A 12,621-nucleotide genomic window follows, 5' to 3' on the forward strand; every position below is an offset into this window, starting at 1 on the left:
AAGAAAATTACCATGCTATTAAGACTCTCAAAATAATTTAAGTGAAGCGTGAGAGATCAATAGTTTCTTAAAAACAAATCCACCACCATTCTCTAAAATATCTAAGTGAGGCACATAGAGCAAAATTATAACGCTCAAAAGATATAAGTGAAGCACATAGAGCAAAACTACTTAGCTCAAAAGATATAAGTGAAGCACATAGAGTATTCTATCAAATTTTAATTCATGTATGCCTCTCTCAAAAGGTGTGTACAGCAAGGATTATTGTGGCATGCTAAGACACAAAGACACAAATAATACAAGACGCTCCAAGCAAAACACATATCATGTTGGTGAATAAAAATATAGGTCCAAGTAAATTACCGATGGAAGTGGACGAAAGAGGGGATGCCTTCCGGGGCATCCCCAAGCTTTGAGTTTTTGGTGTCCTTGGATTATCTTGGGGGTGCCATGGGCATCCCCAAGCTTAGGCTCTTGCCACTCCTTGTTACATGATCCATCAAAAGAATTCACCCAAAACTTGAAAACTTCACAACACAAAACTCAAAATAGAAAACTTGTGAGCTCTGTTAGCGAAAGAAAACAAAAGACCACTTCAAGGTACTGTAATGAACTCATTCTTTATTTATATTGGTGTTAAACTACTGTATTACAACTTCTCTATGGATTATAAACTATTTTACTAACCATAGATTCATCAAAATAAGCAAACAACACATGAAAAACAGAATCTGTCAAAAACAGAACAGTCTGTAGTAATCTGTAGCTAGCGCAAGATCTAGAACCCCAAAAATTCTAAAATAAACTGATGGACGTGAGGAATTTATCTATTAAACATCTTCCAAAATAATTAACTAAATATCACTCTTCAAATAAAAATGACAGAAGTTCTCGTGAGCGCTAAAGTTTCTGTTTTTTACAGCAAGTTTAACAAGACCTTCCCCAAGTCTTCCCAACGGTTCTACTTGGCACAAACACTAATTAAACACAAAAAACACAACCAAAAACAGAGGCTAAATAATTTATTTATTAATAAGCAGGAGCAAAAAGCAAGGAATAAAAATAAAATTGGGTTGCCTCCCAACAAGCGCTATCGTTTAACGCCCCTAGCTAGGCATAAAAGCGAGGATAGATCTAGGTATTGCCATCTTTGGTAGGCAATCCATAAGTGGCTCTCATGATAGTTTCATATGGTAATTTTATTTTATTTCTTGGAAAGTGTGCCATGCCCTTTTTAATGTAAATTGAAATGTAATATTCCCTTCCTTCATATCAATAATCGCACCAACCGTTCTAAGGAAAGGTCTAGCAAGAATTATAGGGCAAGAAGGATTGCAATCTATATCAAGAACAATGAAATCTACGGGCACATAATTCCTATTTGCAACAATAAGAACATCATTAATCCTTCCCATAGGTTTCTTAATAGTAGAATCCGCAAGATGCTAGTTTAGAGAGCAATCATCAAAATTACGGAAATCTAGCAAATCACACAAAGTCTTGGGAATAGTAGAGACACTAGCACCCAAATCACACAAAGCATAAAACTCATGATCTTTAATTTTAATTTTAATAGTTGGTTCCCACTCATCATAGAGTTTTCTAGGGATAGAAACTTTCAACTCAAGTTTTTCTTCATAAGATTGCATCAAGGCATCAACAATATGTTCGGTGAAGGCTTTATTTTGACTATAAGCATGTGGAGAATTTAGCACGGATTGCAACAAGGAAATACAATAAATTAAAGAGCAACTTTCATAATTAAATTCCTTGAAATACAATATAGTGGGTTTAGCAACATCTATATTTTTATTTCTTTCAATCCCACTTTCATCAATTTCATCATAAAGATCTAAATACTCCGAATTTTTAGAACGCCTTCTAGGTAAAGGAAGATCATATTAAGTTTCATCAAGATTTATATTGCAAAACAAAGATTTAATAGGGGACACATCAATAACTTTTCTTTCTTCATCTTGATTTCATAGCAATTGGAAGAACACACTTTAATAAAGGCATCTTCGGAAGCACGCATCCTAGCGGTTCTTTCCTTGCACTCATCAATGGAAATTCTCATGGCTTTGAGAGACTCATTGTATCATGTTTAGGAGGAATAGATCTAAGCTTTAAAGAATCAATCTCAAGAGAAATTCTATCAACGTTCCTAGCCAAATCATCAGCTTTAAGCAATTTCTCTTCAAGCAAAGCATTAAAATTCTTTTGTGAATTCATAAACTCTTTAACACTATTATCAAATTCAGAGGGCAACTTATTATAATTTCCATAAGAGTTGTTGTAGGAATTCCCATAATTATTAGAAGGATTACTAGAATATGGCCTAGGATTAAAATTCCCTCTATAAGCATTGTTACCAAAATTATTCCTACCAACTAAATTCACATCCATAGATTCATTGTTATTCTCAATCCAAGTAGACAAAGGCATATCATTAGGATCAGAAGAAACACTCTTAGTAGAAAATAATTTCATAAGTTCATCCATCTTTTCACTCAACACATTAATTTCTTCTATCGCATGCACTTTTTTATTAGAAGATCTTTCAGTATGCCATTGAGAATAATTAACCATAATATTATCTAGGAGTTTAGTAGCATCTCCTAAAGTGATTTCCATAAAAGTGCCTCCCGCGGCCGAATCTAAAAGATTTCTAGAAGCAAAATTCAATCCGGCATAAAAATTTTGTATAATCATCCACAAATTCAAACCATGAGTAGGGCAATTACGTATCATTAATTTCATTCTCTCCCAAGCTTTTGCGACATGTTCATGATCAAGTTTCTTAAAATTCATAATATTGTTTCTAAGAGAGATGATCTTAGCGGGAGGGAAATACTTAGAGATAAAAGCATCTTTGCACTTGTTCCAAGAATCAATACTATTCTTAGGCAAAGACGAAAACAAAGCTTTAGCACGATCTCTAAGTGAAAAAGGAAATAGCTTCAATTTAACGACATCACTATCGACATCTTTTTTCTTTTGCATATCACATAAATCAATGAAGCTATTCATATGAGTAGCGACATCTTCACTAGGAAGGCCGGCGAATTGATCTTTCATAACAAGATTCAACGAAGCAGCATTGATTTCACAAGATTCAGTATTGGCAAGAGGAGCAATCGTAGTGCTAAGGAAATCATTATTATTGGTATTGGTGAAGTCACACAATTTGGTAGTATCTTGAGCCATCACGACAAACAAGCAAACTAGCACACAAGCAAACAAGAAGGCAAGCGGGCAAAAGAGGCAAATAGAGAGGGAGGATAGAGAGAGAGGGCGAATAAAATGGCAACGGTGAAGTGGGGGAGAGGAAAACAAGAGGCAAATGGCAAATAATGTAATGCGAGAGATAGGGATTGTGATGCGTACTTGGTATGTTGACTTTTTGCATAGACTCCCCAGCAACGGCGCCAGAAATCCTTCTTGCTACGTCTTGAGATTGCGTTGGTTTTCCCCAAAGAAGAAGGGATGATGCAGCAGAGTAGCGTAAGTATTTCCCTCAGTTTTTGAGAACCAAGGTATCATTCCAGTAGGAGGCCATGCTCAAGTCCCTCGTACCTGCACAAAACGATAGCTACTCGCAACCAACACGATTAGGTGTTGTCAATCCCTTCACGGTCACTTACGAGAGTGAGATCTGATAGATATAATATTTTTGGCATTTTTGGTATGAAGATGCAAAGTAAAAAGTAAAAGCAAAGTAAAAAAGCAAAGCAAGATTAAAGTGGTGGAGATTGATATGATGAGAATAGACCCGGGGGCCATAGATTTCACTAGTGGCTTCTCTCAAGAGCATAAGTATTCTATGGTGGGTGAAGAAATTATTGTTGAGCAATTGACAGAATAAGCATAGTTATGAGAATATCTAGGCATGATCATTTATATAGGCATCACGTCCGTGACAAGTAGACCAAAACGATTCTGCGTCTACTACTATTACTCCACTCATCGACCGCTATCCAGCATGCATCTAGAGTATTAAGTTAAAAATAGAGTAACGCCTTAAGCAAGATGACATGATGTAGAGAGATAAATTCATGCAATATGAAATAAACCCCATCTTGTTATCCTCGATGGCAACGATGCAATACGTGCCTTGATGCCCCTTCTGTCACTAGGAAAGGACACCGCAAGATTGAACCCAAAGCTAAGCACTTCTCCCATGGCAAGAACTACCAATCTAGTTGGCCAAACCAAACGGATAATTCGAAGAGACTTGCAAAGATAACCAATCATACATAAAAGAATTCAGAGAAGATTCAAATATTATTCATAGATAGACTTGATCATAAACCCACAATTCATCGGTCTCAACAAACACACCGCAAAAAGAAGATTACATCGAATAGATCTCCACAAGAGAGGGGAGAACTTTGTATTGAGATTCAAAGAGAGAGAAGAAGCCATCTAGCTACTAACTATGGACCCGAAGGTCTGAGGTAAACTACTCACACTTCATCGGAGAGGCTATGATGATGTCGAAGCCCTCTGTGATGACGACCCTCTTCCGGCAGAGCTCCAGAACAGGCCCCAAGATGGGATCTCATGGATACAAAAAGTTGCGGCGGTGGAATTAGGTTTTTGGCTCCTCCTCTGATCGTTTGGGGGTACATATGTATATATATGAGGAGGGAGTACGTCGGAGGAGCACAGAGGGGCCCACGAGACAGGGGGCGCGCCCCCCACCCTCGTGACCTCCTCTTTGACTCCTTGGAGTAGGGTCCAAGTCTCCTGGATCACGTTCGGTGAGAAAATCACGTTCCCGAAGATTTTATTCCGTTTGGACTCCGTTTGATATTCTGTTTCTTCGAAACACTGAAATAGGTAAAAAAACAACAATTCTGGGCTGGGCCTCCGGTTAATAGGTTAGTCCCAAAAATAATATAAAAGTGGAAAATAAAGCCCAATATAGTCCAAAACTGTAGATAATATAGTATGGAGCAATCAAAAATTATAGATACGTTGGAGACGTATCAGTCATCATCATTATGCCCTAAGAAAAACAATTAAGGAATATTTCAACCCCAAATTAAAATTTAAACTAAAGTCAAATTAATTATTTCTTTAAACAACTAACCAAAAATGTTTACCATGTATCATAAAATCCCTAAGTGTTGGTAAAATATTATCAAGCCCTTTTGAGTTCCCAAATAGCCCTTGGATTTTTAGAACAATGGACAATTAGCACTTTTAAATGCGAGCAAAATTCAAGTGGATTCCGAACGGCCTAACACTTTTTGTACCTACTCAGTATATTGCAAGATATTTAATTTGACCAGTGGCACATTTTACAAAAGTCAAATTGGTGCTCTAATTAAATGCAAAACGGTGATGAAATACTAAAACAGTAAATTAATGAAAAAAGCCCAATGAACGGTTGGACTTTAGGAACCACATAAGGCCCAGCCTACCCACAGGTCTCCTTCTACCTCTGTTCATCAGGGGGCAGGTGGATGCCCGTGCGGCGTTCGTGGCTCGGATCGGCCACGGGGCAGCCATCCAGTCCCTCCCGTGCAACTACAAGACGCCCCCGTTCCCCACTGCCAACCCTAGCTTCCCTTTCCCTCGTTTGCCTCTCCCCCCTCAGATTCGCTTGTGCCCGAGCGCTAACGCCGCCGTCGCCATGTCGATCTCGTCTCTACTAGCCTCCCGACACTAAGAGGCGATGTCCAGAAGCTCTGTCGGGCATCTCTTCATCGACTACGCTCTCCAATCGAAGCCGGGAGGCCACCGCGATGACGCCCGCATCACTTCCTCCTCCACGGCCACCACGACACCATCGCCGGTTTTCTACTGCTCCGGTCCACCCAGCGCTTCCCCGAGCCCGCCACCGAGCTTTGTGGTGAGTCCCACGTTCATTCCCCCTCTCCCCCTCCACAAATTCCTACCGTAGCCGCCGCCCCGAGCTCGCCTGGAGCTCCGTGCACCCGCGACCCCCTGGTCGCGTCCACTCACGCCCATGACCGCGCGCGCCCTTGCCACTTGCCAGCGAGCCCCTGTGGCCGTCTCCTGCTTGTCCAGCCCCCCTCACTCCTGCGCCTGCTGCTGCCTTGCGCCGCAGCCACGCCGCCTAGTGCCTCCCGCTTGCGCCTATGCCCGCACGCCTCCTCCCTCGCCGCTGTTAGCCGCGCACGCCCGCGGTCGCCGTTCCCCGCGCCCGCCTCCGGCTGCAGCTCCCCTGCTGCTGTTCGCCGCCGCCGCCACCTACCTCGCGGCCCCACCATGCTCACCTATCGCCTCCACCGCTGCTTGTCGTCGCCGGCGCACCACCCTGTCTGCGCGCGCGTGACGCCTCGCCTGACGACCTGCGTCCACGCGTCGCCCGCCTCTGCCTGCTGGTCGCCGCGGCTGCGGCCCCCCGCCCCCTCGTCGCCTGTGGCCTTCCCCTGCGCGCTGCTTCTGCTCTGCTCCAGCCGTGCCCCTGCACCGCGCCGCAAGCGCCCACGGTCGCGCACAATCGCTGCAGCCAGCGTCGGAGCTTCCTAGCGCCCTCCGTCGCTACTTTCGTCGCTTCCCGAGGTCCTCCGCCATGGCCAGGGGCCGCCGCCGTTCAATCACCGGCCTAAACAACATGTGGCACTAATCCCCTCCCTAATAACCCTCTGTTAGTATGACTAGTGGCCCCCACCTGTTAATTTAACCTTTTAAACTAAGTTAGTATACTAACAGTCAAAGACAGCTGGGCCCTACTATCCCTATTGACCTGTCAACGCTGACCAGTCAACTGATGACTGGGCAGTTGACTGGACCCACTGGTCAGCCTCACTAGTGCACCCAGTTTTTAACTACTGATTTTCGAAATTAAAAATAAATAAGAAAATCTAGGAAATCATCTAAAACTTTAGAAAAATTATAGAAAATAAACCATAGCCTAGATAAAAAGTTTTCTACATGAAAGTTGCTCAGAACGACGAGACGAATTCGAATATGCAGCCCGTTCGTCCGCCACACACCACTAGCATAGCAAACACGCAACTTTCCCCATCCGATTCATCTGTCTGAAAACGCGAAACACCAGGGATACTTTCCTGGATGTTTTCCCCCTTGCTAGTATCACCTAGTACTGCGTTAGGTCACCACTAGCACCGCGTATTGTCATGTTATGCTTTGTGATACTTTGATTGCTCTGTTATTTATTGTGTTCCCCCTCCATTACTTCTTTTCCGGTAGACCCTGAGACCGCTGCCGGTACCCCTGTGATCGACTACATCGACGATGAACCCCTTCTTCTTGTCAGAGCAACCAGGCAAGCCCCCCCTCTTGATCACCAGATACCGCCTACTCTCTTTCTACTGCTTGCATTAGAGTAGTGTAGCATGTTACTGCTTTCCGTTAATCCTATTCTAATGCATAGCCTGTCATTGTTGCTACAGCTGTTGATACCTTACCTGCAACCCTAAATGCTTAGTATAGGATGCTAGTTTATCATCAGTGGCCCTACATTCTTGTCTGTCTGCCGTGCTATACTATCGGGCCGTGATCACGGCTATATACATACATATATACATACTATACAGGTGGTGACTAAAGTCGGGTCGGCTCGTTGAGTACCTGCGAGTGACTCCGATGTTGGGGGCTGAAGGGGAAGGTGGTTCCACCCAAGTAGTGGTGGGCCTAGGTTCCCGATGGCCCCCAACTGTTACTTGAGGCGGAGCGACAGGGCAGGCGGAGACCACCTACTTGAGGCGGAGCGATAGGGCAGGCGGAGACTTCAAAATAACATGCTTAACGAGATCTGGGAATTTGATCTGAGTCTGGCTACTGGCCTATACGCACTAACCAACTATGCGGGAACAGTTATGGGCACTCGACGTCGTGGTATCAGCCGATGCCTTCGTGACGTCAGCGACTGAGCGGCGCGCGCCGGGTTGGACCGTGTAACGCAACTTCCTTTGTAATGGAGGTTGCTAGGTCTGCTCTCCGGCCGCCCTCACAACGTGCAGGTGTGCAATGGGCGATGAGCCCAGACCCCTGCGCCATAGGATTTAGACCGGCGTGCTGAGCTCTCTGTTGTGCCTAGGTAGGGCTACAACCTGTTGATCTTCCGAGGCCGGGCATGACCCAGGAAAGTGTGTCCGGAAAAAGGGGATCGAGCATGTTGGGAAATGTGGTGCACCCCTGCAGGGAAGTTAATCTATTCGAATAGCCGTGATCTTTAGTAACAGGACAACTTGGAGTTGTACATTGACCTTATGACAACTAGAACCGGATACTTAATAAAATACACCGTTCCAAGTGTCAGATACAACCGGTGATCTCTCTCTCACAGGGCGACGAGGGGAGGATCATCGGTTAGGATTATGCTATGCGATGCTACTTGGTGAACTTACCATCTACTCTCTTCCACATGTTGCAAGATGGATGTGCCCAGAAGCGTAGTATTCGATAGGACTAGCTATCCCCCTCTTTTTCCAGCATTCTGCAATTCAGTCCACATATACTACCCCCTTTCATTGATACCAATGCATATGTAGTGTAGCTCCTTGCTTGCGAGTACTTTGGATGAGTACTCACGGTTGCTTTGCTCCCCCCTTTTTCTCCTTTTCTATACCCGATTGTTGCAACCAGACGATGGAGTCCAAGAGCCAGACGTCACCGTCGACAATGACTCCTACTACACTGGAGGTGCCTACTACTACGTGCAGGCCGCTGACGACGACCAGGAGTAGTTTAGGAGGATCCCAGGCAGGAGGCCTGCGCCTCTTTCGATCTGTATCCTAGTTTGTGCTAGCCTTCTTAAGGCAGACTTGTTTAACTTATGTCTATACTCAGATATTGTTGCTTCCGCTGACTCGTCTATGACCGAGCTCTTGTATTCGAGCCCTCGAGGCCCCTGGCTTGTAATATGATGCTTGTATGACTTATTCTATTTGTAGAGTTGTGTTGTGATATCTTCCCGTGAGTCCCTGATCTTGATCATACACGTTTGCGTGTATGATTAGTGTACGATTGAATCGAGGGCATCACAAGTTGGTATCAGAGCCAACTGCCTGTAGGAATCCCCCTTCCACACTCCTTGGCCGAAGTCGAGTCTAGTCAATGAAAAACTTTTACTAACATGGCCGTGTCTCTTACGGGCTCACGTCGCCATTGGGTGGTATTAGGATCTTTTACTCCTCGATCTTTACTCTGGGATTCTGATCTCTCTTCTATTCGGGTGAAATGGTTTTTACTAACTCTAACGTTAGGGTCTCGTGATCACATCCACCCAAAGAGCCCCTTGTTCCAGATGATCGCCTGCTGTACCGAAGGATTCTGAAGATACTCTCCGTTGTTCTCTCGAGACTTTGTGCCCATTGCTTTTACCACCCCCTACCACCAAAATATCCATACGGATAAATACCTACACCTATCATCCTTACTTTTATTCCTAGTTAATCTTGTTATTACAAGATACCCCGAAATTCTCTCTATTGTTTCGAAAATACCTTATGCCCACGGCCCTTGCAGTTCTTTGAAACCTGAATACCCCTACGAATAATTTCTCACACTTATCAAGTATCCGCTCATCCCCAGTGGATACATGTTTTTCACAAAAGTCTTCAAAATACCAATCGATCTCCGAAATCCTCAACAACCTATTGCTCTTGAAATTCTTGCTTGCTTGCATTATGATTAACCTCATAAGTCCGGTAATCTTATTGGCATCCTTAGTCATTATCACTTTGAGTCCGACAACATCCTTCATATTCAATAAGCTTGTGAGCCTTTCCACAGATATATAAAGCCTCTGGTAAATTGTATCCTCTGTTTTCTCAACCATGCTCTGTTTTCGAGCTGGTGGTATTTACGATTGAAGCTTGTGGTATATGTTTCCACGATACCCTGACGGGTTGAACCTATGCCTTCCTAAATATGTGTGGACTCGAAAGTTTTCACGAGTCATACTCTTCTGGTATTTTGCTAGATAAAATTTCAACACTACAACTTCTTCGAAAGTGAGAGGTGAATGGAAGGTTATACATTAAAGAAGTGGGAGTCGACCTTGAACTTTGTGTTCATGCCCATAGACACGATGTAGATCCTACCATAGAAGCTTCTTGTAATAATAACTATTTTGTTGATATAATATCATCTGGTATCTGTGAATTGATCCTATGCAATCATGGTTCCGACCATATTTTCTCTTTGATCCCATTTCTTGGACAAGTTAAAGCACTTGTCTTTTGCAAGTCAATACACCAGTCCAACCTCTACCTTGATCTAACGTCGAGTATTACCCTCTGGTATCTCGAGAATATCTAAGAACTGTGTTGCATCTTATGAGTCTTCATCAGCTGTTATTTCTCACTGATTCCAATTTTTCATGGGTTCTGAGTTGTTAGTCGCTCAAGAACACCGGTAAGTGAACCGATTCCGCACTCTGGTTTGATAACTCTAAGTAATCTTTGTTGCTTATGAGTTTAATAATCCTTCAAGTCATTGCTAGCCTGATCGGCTATATCATTATTGTGCTAAAATTTTAACTGTGCTACCTGGTCCTCCTTTCCGGAGCACAATTTTCGATGATGAGCTAACCTTACATCGATCTTCCTCCTCATATAATTACGCCATAAAAACAGTAAGCTTGATTTCGAGTTTGTATCTTATCCGTGGCTCCAATAATCTTTTGTTGCATCAGTCCTTTTGCTTGATGCAGTCGCTATTCAATTGCTTCTTCGTGGATCCACTCGACAACAAATTGTCGTGATGATCATCAACATTTTGACTCCTTCCAGGATATCAATTGAATTCATGATGAGAAATACCATCCTTTCCCTCGATGATTTGTGTTATCATCGACCACTTTATTGCCTTCTGTTCAACGCAAACTAGTTCGTGTTTCGTGTTATACCTTGAGATCCTTGCTATCCAGCATTTGTTCCTTACCTTGGAGTATTACCATCTTTTATGTCAGGAATGTCATAGAATTTCACCACCTCTCAAGAATTCTTGATATAGGTGATACTTATTGCCATATCCGTTCATTCCTTGGTCCCTGCGATGTTTCTAACCGGAAGACCGACAATTGAACTATGATATGTGACTTCAAAACTTCTAGCAACCCTATTGCTTTGGAATTAATGGTCAACAATTCATTCTTAGACTATTATGTATTGAATCACCATACTAGCATTGATCATGCTACCTAAACCCATATCTCGCGTGCACCTTTCAACCAATGTTTAATTGTGTATGTTTTCCTCGAGCATACATCATTATAACATTTGATCTGACAAATGTTTTCTCCTTGCTCTCATAATTGTGGGAATCCATCTTTTTGGAAACCTCGATGAATTTTCGTTGAGTCCATCAGCCACCTTTTCATCCTCTCATTGGTTTTAATGATGAACTCTTATTTCAGAACTTGCTTCCATAGTTCATTGCCCAAGAATCTTATAATGTCATCTTGTCAATTGTGTTGCACCTTTCCTTTCTCAGGCATCCCGAGTCTGTGGTATCCTGACACCAATCCGATCTGAATCTCGGTCAGATATGATGGTTGGAACGTTTTCCAAGAGTCATAACATTGGTCTTTATATGACCCGATAAAATGATGTCATGCCCAACACACCTGGCCGGAGGACCTATTGTTATAGTTTCCTTTTTAGCAAGCTTAGCGATTCTTCCATGAGGGAATCGTAAGACTTACTTTATATGTTCTTCCTAATGGATCCTTTGTGTGTCAAAAGCCCGACCTTGCTGGAAGACCATGTCAATGCTATCTCGAAGCATGTCTATGGTACTCCAATTTTCAACAAGAAAATTTGAAGCCCAATGTTAAATGTTTCCTGTTCAATTATCCAAACACCGCTGTATGGGTAATGTCCTGAAATTTCTCTCCCCTTACCTAAAAGGTTTTCTACTTTATATCATGTCATGGATATCTTGCTCTGCTTGTCCTTGGGAAGGATATACTCTTGAAATATGTGTTTAAACACATTTTCCTTTCCATTGTTATGTTTAATCTGATAACCATATTTTCCTTTCCGTTGTTTGGTTTAACCTTTCTTGTGATCTATATGATCTAAGCAGTAATAATTCACTGCTTATGTAAACACCTCGGTGTACAACTCTGTCAGTAAGACCGTGTTACTATTGATGATGACATTCTGGTAGCCACCGATGGATGAGAACTTTGCCTAATGGTCCGCCTCGTTCAATGAGCAGGAAAATGGTTCTCTTCATCCTTCGCCCTTGGTACCAACGATGCAATCAACATAACTGACCGGTTATTCTCTGACATGCCTTGCTATCATGACCGTGCCAGATGTCAACGCCCTTCCTTATTTTAACCCAGATGGTGGGCCCATAACCCACAGTTCCACAGGATCGAAACCTGACTCTCATGTACACCCTATTGCCAAAGTTATTCCTTGAGCCTGGCTACATATGTAATTGACGGGCACCTTCCTAGTGATCTATTCTGGTATCAGACGCAATACTTATTCTCGTGCCCTGAAACCCTTTCACCTTCTAATTGGGCATCGAACGATTGCCTATCCACTTGATACTTTTTACTATACCCTCTTGCTTGGCTCTCGATGTGTTTCATTTGACCAACTCGAGAGATACCCCTGTGTTCATTCATGGGTAACCCCCAATGGTTAACCCTTATAGCAT

This window comes from Triticum urartu, chromosome 4, assembly GCF_003073215.2.
Source record: "Triticum urartu cultivar G1812 chromosome 4, Tu2.1, whole genome shotgun sequence".
NCBI lineage: Eukaryota > Viridiplantae > Streptophyta > Magnoliopsida > Poales > Poaceae > Triticum > Triticum urartu.